A 6,860-nucleotide genomic window follows, 5' to 3' on the forward strand; every position below is an offset into this window, starting at 1 on the left:
AATCAAATTGACTTGTTGAGTCAATATCTTGTTCTGAGCCAATATGGCATTCAGAGTGTCAATTTCAAGAACTCCTTTCTTCTGACTAGTCCCATTGTTCACAGGATTCCTTTCAGAAGTGTACATGAATTGGTTATTTGCAACCATTTCAATCAGTTCTTGAGCTTCTGCAGGCGTCTTCTTCAGATGAAGAGATCCTCCAGCAGAGCTATCCAAAGACATCTTGGATAGTTCAGAGAGACCATCATAGAAAATACCTATGATGCTCCATTCAGAAAGCATGTCAGAAGGACATTTTCTGATCAATTGTTTGTATCTTTCCCAAGCTTCATAGAGGGATTCTCCATCCTTCTGTCTGAAGGTTTGGACTTCCACTCTAAGCTTACTCCATCTTTGTGGTGGAAAGAACTTTGCCAAGAAGGCATTGACTAGCTTTTCCCAAGAGTCCAGGCTTTCTTTAGGTTGAGAATCCAACCATATTCTAGCTCTGTCTCTTACAGCAAAAGGGAATAGCATCAGTCTATAGGCCTCAGGGTTAACCCCATTAGTCTTGACTGTGTCACAGATTTGCAAGAATTCAGCTAAAAACTGATGAGGATCTTCCATTGGAAGTCCATGGAACTTGCAATTCTGTTGCATTAGAGAAACTAATTGAGGCTTAAGCTCAAAGTTGTTTGCTCCAATGGCAGGGATAGAGATGCTTCTCCCATAGAAATCAGGAGTAGGTGCAGTGAAGTCACCCAGCACCTTCCTTGCATTGTTGGCATTGTTATTGTTTTCGGCTGCCATGTGTTCTTCTTCCTTGAAGAATTCGGTCAGGTCCTCTAAAGAGAGTTGTGCCTTGGCTTCTCTTAGCTTTCGCTTCAAGGTTCTCTCAGGTTCAGGGTCAGCTTCAACAAAAATGCCTTTGTCTCTGCTCCTGCTCATATGAAAGAGAAGAGAAAAAGAAAATGTGGAATCCTCTATGTCACAGTATAGAGATTCCTTGAAATGTCAGAGGAAAAGAGAAATAGAAAGAAGAAGGAGAAGAAGAATTCGAACTTTAGTTAGATAAGGTTCGAATTGTGCATTCAGAAGGAGTGGTACTCCATAAATAGAAGGATGTGGGAAGGAGGGAAGAGAATTTTCGAAAATTCATTTAAAAGATTTTGAAAACATTTTGAAAATTTGATTGATAATTTTCGAAAATTAAAAGTGAAAAAGAAATCAAGTGATTTTTGAAAAAGATTTTGAAATTAGAACTTAAAAAGATTTGATTGAAAACTATTTTGAAAAAGATGTGGTTAAAAAGATTTAATTGAAAAGTTATGGTTTTAAAAAGATGTGATTGAGAAGATATGATTTGAAAACAATTTTAAAAGGTATGATTTGAAAACAATTTGAAAAGATATGATTTTAAAAATTAATGACTTGCCTAACAAGAAAAGATATGATTCAAACATAAAACCTTTCTCAACAGAAAAGGCAACAATTTTTGAGATGTTCAATCAAATCATTAATTGTTAGTAAGTATCTTTTAAAAAGGAAAGAAATTGATTTTGAAAACATTTGATTGAAAAGATTTGATTTGAAAAAGATTTGATTTTGAAAAACTAAAAAAAAAATTGATTTGAAAACAAAATCTTCCCCCTAGCACCATCGTGGCGTTAAACGCCCAGAATGGTATACATTCTGGCGTTTAACGCCCAAAATGCTACCTCTTTGGGCGTTAAACGCCCAACCAGGTGCCCTGGCTGGCGTTTAAACGCCAGTCTGCCTTCTTCACTGGGCATTTTTGAATGCTCAGCTTTTTCTGTGTAATTCCTCTGCAGTATGTTCTGAATCTTCAATTCTTTGTATCATTGACTTGAAAAGACACAAATTAAAAATATTTTTGGATTTTTTTATAATCAAAATGCAAAAGGAATCAATTAACAATGCATGCAAGACACCAAACTTAGCAGTTTGTATACTACTGACACTAACAATATGAGAATGCATATGAGACACACAAAATGCTTCAAGTCAATAGAATTCAAAGATCAAAACAAAGAAATATATGCATGGATTCGAAAATTATAACAAAAACATGCATTTGACACCAAACTTAGGATGAGACACTAAACTTATGCAAGAAACATCAAATATTTTTGGTCTTTTTATGATTTTGTAAATTTTTTTTTTTGTGTTTTTCGAAAATTAAATGGGAAAAGGTATCAAAATTCTTAATGAGAATTCCAGGAATCAGTGCAATGCTAGTCTAAGACTCCGGTCCAGGAATTAGACATGGCTTCACAGCCAGCCAAGCTTTCAAAGAAAGCTTCGGTCCAAAACACTAGACATGGCCAGAGGCCAGCCAAGCCTTAGCAAATCACTGCTCCAAAAGCAAGATTGATAAGAAATCAACAAGTTCTTGTGGTGATAAGTTGAAACCTCGGTCCAATGAGATTAGACATGGCTTCTCAGCCAGCCAGATTTCAACAAATCATCATGAAACTCTAGAATTCATCTTCAAGAATTTCGAAAAAAATAATACCTAATCTAAGCAACAAGATGAACCGTCAGTTGTCCAGCCTAAACAATCCCGGGCAATAACACCAAAAACTTGATGTTGTTGCCGGATCTTGGCACTGATGTTACCAAAAGCTTGCTCAAAACTTGAACAATCCCCGGCAACGGCGCCAAAAACTTGGTGCGCGAAATTGTGAACAATACTTTTTCACAACTCAAATAATCCCCGGTAATGGCTCCAAGAACTTGGTGGCTCAATACCATGGCATTACACAACTTCGCACAACTAACCAGCAAGTGCACTGGGTCGTCCAAGTAATAAACCTTACGTGAGTAAGGGTCGATCCCACGGAGATTGTTAGTATTGAAGCAAGCTATGGTCATCTTGTAAATCTTAGTCAGGCAAACTCAGATGTATATGGTGATGAACGAAAATAACATAAAAGATAAGGATAGAGATACTTATGTATATCATTGGTGTAAGAGCTTCAGACAAGTGTATGAAGATGCCTTCCCTTCCGTCTCTCTGCTTTCCTAATGCCTTCATCCAATCCTTTCTTACTCCTTTCCATGGCAAGCTCGTGTAAGGTTTCACTGTTGTCAGCAGCTACCTCCCATCCGCGCAGTGAAAGCTAATGCACACACTCTGTCACAGTGCTGCCAATCACCGGTTTGGTTCCCTCCCCTACCGGAATAGAATAACTCTTTTGCGTCTGTCACTAACGCCCAGTAGGTTACAGGTTTGAAGCACGTCACAGTCATTCAATCATTGAATCCTACTCAGAATACCACAGACAAGGTTAGACCTTCCGGATTCTCTTGAATGCTGCCATCAGTTCTTGCCTATACCACGAAGACTCTGATCTCACGGAATGGCTGGCTCGTTTGTCAGGCGAGCACTCGGTTGTCAGGCGATCAACCATGCATCGTGCAATCCGGAATCCAAGAGATATTCACTAAGCCTCAAATGCTTGTAGAACAAGAGTGGTTGTCAGTCACCTTGTTCATAGGTGAGAATGATGATGAGTGTCAATCATCACCTTCATCAAGTTGAAGAACAAGTGATATCTTGGTAAAAGAACAAGCGGAATTGAATAGAAGAACTATAGTAATTGCATTAATACTCGAGGTACAGCAGAGCTCCACACCTTAATCTATGGTGTGTAGAAACTCCACCGTTGAAAATACATAAGAACAAGGTCTAGGCATGGCCGTGAGGCCAGCCTCCCCAAAGTGATCAAAGGATCAAAATAATCCAAAGATGATCAAAGGATCTAAAAACAATCCAAAGATTTTTAATACAATAGTAAAAGGTCCTACTTATAGAAAACTAGTACATAGATGAGTAAATGACATAAAAATCTACTTCCGGGCCCACTTGGTGTGTGCTTGGGCTGAGCAATGAAGCTTTTTCGTGTAGAGACTCTCCTTGGAGTTAAACGCCAGCTTTGGTGCCAGTTTGGGCGTTTAACTCCCATTTGGGTGCCAGTTCCAGCGTTTAACGCTGGGATTTCTTGAGGTGACTTTGAACGCCGGTTTGGGCCATCAAATCTTGGGCAAAGTATGGACTATCATATATTGCTGGAAAGCCCAGGATGTCTACTTTCCAACGCCGTTGAGAGCGCGCCAATTGGGCTTCTGTAGCTCCAGAAAATCCACTTCGAGTGCAGGAAGGTTAGAATCCAACAGCATCTGCAGTCCTTTTTGAGTCTCTGGATCAGATTTTTGCTCAGGTCCCTCAATTTCAGCCAGAAAATACCTGAAATCACAGAAAAACACACAAACTCATAGTGAAGTCCAGAAAAGTGAATTTTAACTAAAAACTAATAAGAATATACTAAAAACTAACTAGATCATACTAAAAATATACTAAAAACAATGCCAAAAAGTATACAAATTATCCGCTCATCAAGATTCAAAGAAGAGGTTGGGAAGTACTTACCAACCCCATTCAACAAGTTGAAATCTTGATGGTTCAAGAGTTCTATGCCAATGCATGGATCACCAAGAGCCATGATCAAAGTATGAACCCGGATCCAAAGAATTATCTTACTATGGTTCGGGGGAAATACTTGGATTTTAGTCCGGAAAGTGTGAGGGTGGCGTTCAACTTGCCTATGATGCAAGGAGATGAACATCCTTACACAAGAAGGGTCAACTTTGATCAAAGGTTGGACCAAGTCCTCACAATCATATGTGAAGAGGGCGCACAATGGAAGAGAGATTCAAGAGGCAAGCCGGCTCAATTGAGAAGGCATGACCTCAAACCCGTGGCTAGAGGATGGTTGGAGTTTATCCAACGCTCAATCATTCCCACTAGCAACCAGTCCGAAGTTACTTTAGACCGGGCCATCATGATCCATAGCATCATGATTGGAGAAGAAGTGGAAGTTCATGAGGTTATAGCCCAAGAACTCTACAAGGTGGCGGATAAGTCCTCTACCTTAGCAAGGTTAGCCTTCCCTCACCTCATTTGTCACCTCTGTTATTCAGTTGGAGTTGACATAGAGGGAGACATCACCATTGATGAAGATAAGCCCATTACCAAGAAAAGGATGGAGCACACAAGAGACCCCTCTCATCATGAGATCCCTGAGATGCCTCAAGGGATGCACTTTCCTCCACAAAACTATTGGGAGCAACTAAACACCTCCCTAGGAGAATTGAGTTCCAACATGGGACAACTAAGGGTGGAGCACCAAGAACACTCCATTCTCCTCCATGAAATAAGAGAGATCAAAGAATCATGAGAGAGGAGCAACAAAGGCAAGGAAGAGACATTGAGGAGCTCAAGCACTCCATAGGACCTTCAAGAGGAAGGAAGAGCCGCCATCACTAAGGTGGACCCGTTCCTTGATTTCCTTGTTCTTTATTCTTCTGTTTTTCGAATTTTAGTGCTTATGTTTATCCATGTTTGTGTCTTATGATCATTAGTGTCTTAGTGTTTATGCCTTAAAGTTATGAATGTCCTATGAATCCATCACCTTTCTTAAAGTAAAAACGTGCTTAATTGAAAAGGAAAAGAATTGCATGAATTTTGAATTTTATAACAGTTTAATTATTTTGATGTGGTGGCAACACTTTTGTTCTCTGAATGTATGCTTGAACAGTGCATATGTCTTTTGAATTTGTGGTTCATGAATGTTGGCTCTTGAAAGAATGATGAAAAAGGAGACATGTTACTGAGGATCTGAAAAATCATAAAAATGATTCTTGAAGCAAGAAAAAGCAGTGAATACAAAAAAAAAAAAAGCAAGCAAAAAGCAAACGAAAAAAAAAAGAGAAAGAAGAAAAGAGAAAGAAAAAGAAAGGAATAAAGTTGTGATCCAAGGCAATAAGAGTGTGCTTAAGAACCCTGGACACCTCTAATTGGGGACTTTAGCAAAGCTGAGTCACAATCTGAAAAGGTTCACCCAATTATGTGTCTGTGGCATGTATGTATCCGGTGGTAATACTGGAAGACAGAGTGCTTTGGGCCACGGCCAAGACTCAATAAAGTAGCTGTGTTCAAGAATCATCATACTTAACTAAGAGAATCAATAACACTATCTGGATTCTGAGTTCCTAGAGAAGCCAATCATTCTGAGTTCCAAGGGATAAAGTGAGATGCCAAAACTATTCAGAGGCAAAAAGCTAAAAGCCCCGCTCATCTAATTAATACTGATCTTCATAGATGTTTTTGGAGTTCATTGCATATTCTCTTCTTTTTATCCTATTTGATCTTCAGTTGCTTGGGGACAAGCAACAAATTAAGTTTGGTGTTGTGATGAGCGGATAATTTGTACGCTTTTTGGCATTGTTTTTAGTATGTTTTTAGTAGTTTTAGTTTAGTTCTTAGTATATTTTTATTAGTTTTTAGTTAAAATTCACTTTTCTGGACTTTACTATGAGTTTGTGTATTTTTCTGTGATTTCAGGTATTTTCTGGCTGAAATTGAGGGACCTGAGCAAAAATCTGATTCAGAGACTGAAAAGGACTGCAGATGTTTTTGGATTCTGACCTCCCTGCACTCGAAGTGGATTTTCTGGAGCTACAGAAGCCCAATTGGCGCGCTCTCAACGGCGTTGGAAAGTAGACATCCTGGGCTTTCCAGCAATATATGATAGTCCATACTTTGCCCAAGATTTGATGGCCCAAACCGGCGTTCAAAGTCACCTCAAGAAATTCCAGCGTTAAACGCCGGAACTGGCACCTAATTGGGAGTTAAACGCCCAAACTGGCATAAAAGCTGGCGTTTAACTCCAAGAGAAGTCTCTAGACGAAAATGCTTCATTGCTCAGCCCAAACACACACCAAGTGGGCCCGGAAGTGGATTTTTATGTCATTTACTCATCTTTGTACACCCTAGGCTACTAGTTTTCTATATATAG

General features: G+C 39.3%; 1 non-coding gene across 1 annotated transcript; it reads left to right on the forward strand.

The window, feature by feature from the left end:
* Positions 1-276: 276 nt before the first annotated feature.
* On the forward strand, positions 277-384 carry LOC130959586 (small nucleolar RNA R71). The gene has a single exon (XR_009078658.1). It is a non-coding gene; the product is annotated as a small nucleolar RNA R71 (small nucleolar RNA).
* Positions 385-6,860: the final 6,476 nt, after the last annotated feature.

This window comes from Arachis stenosperma, chromosome 10 (assembly GCF_014773155.1).
Source record: "Arachis stenosperma cultivar V10309 chromosome 10, arast.V10309.gnm1.PFL2, whole genome shotgun sequence".
NCBI lineage: Eukaryota > Viridiplantae > Streptophyta > Magnoliopsida > Fabales > Fabaceae > Arachis > Arachis stenosperma.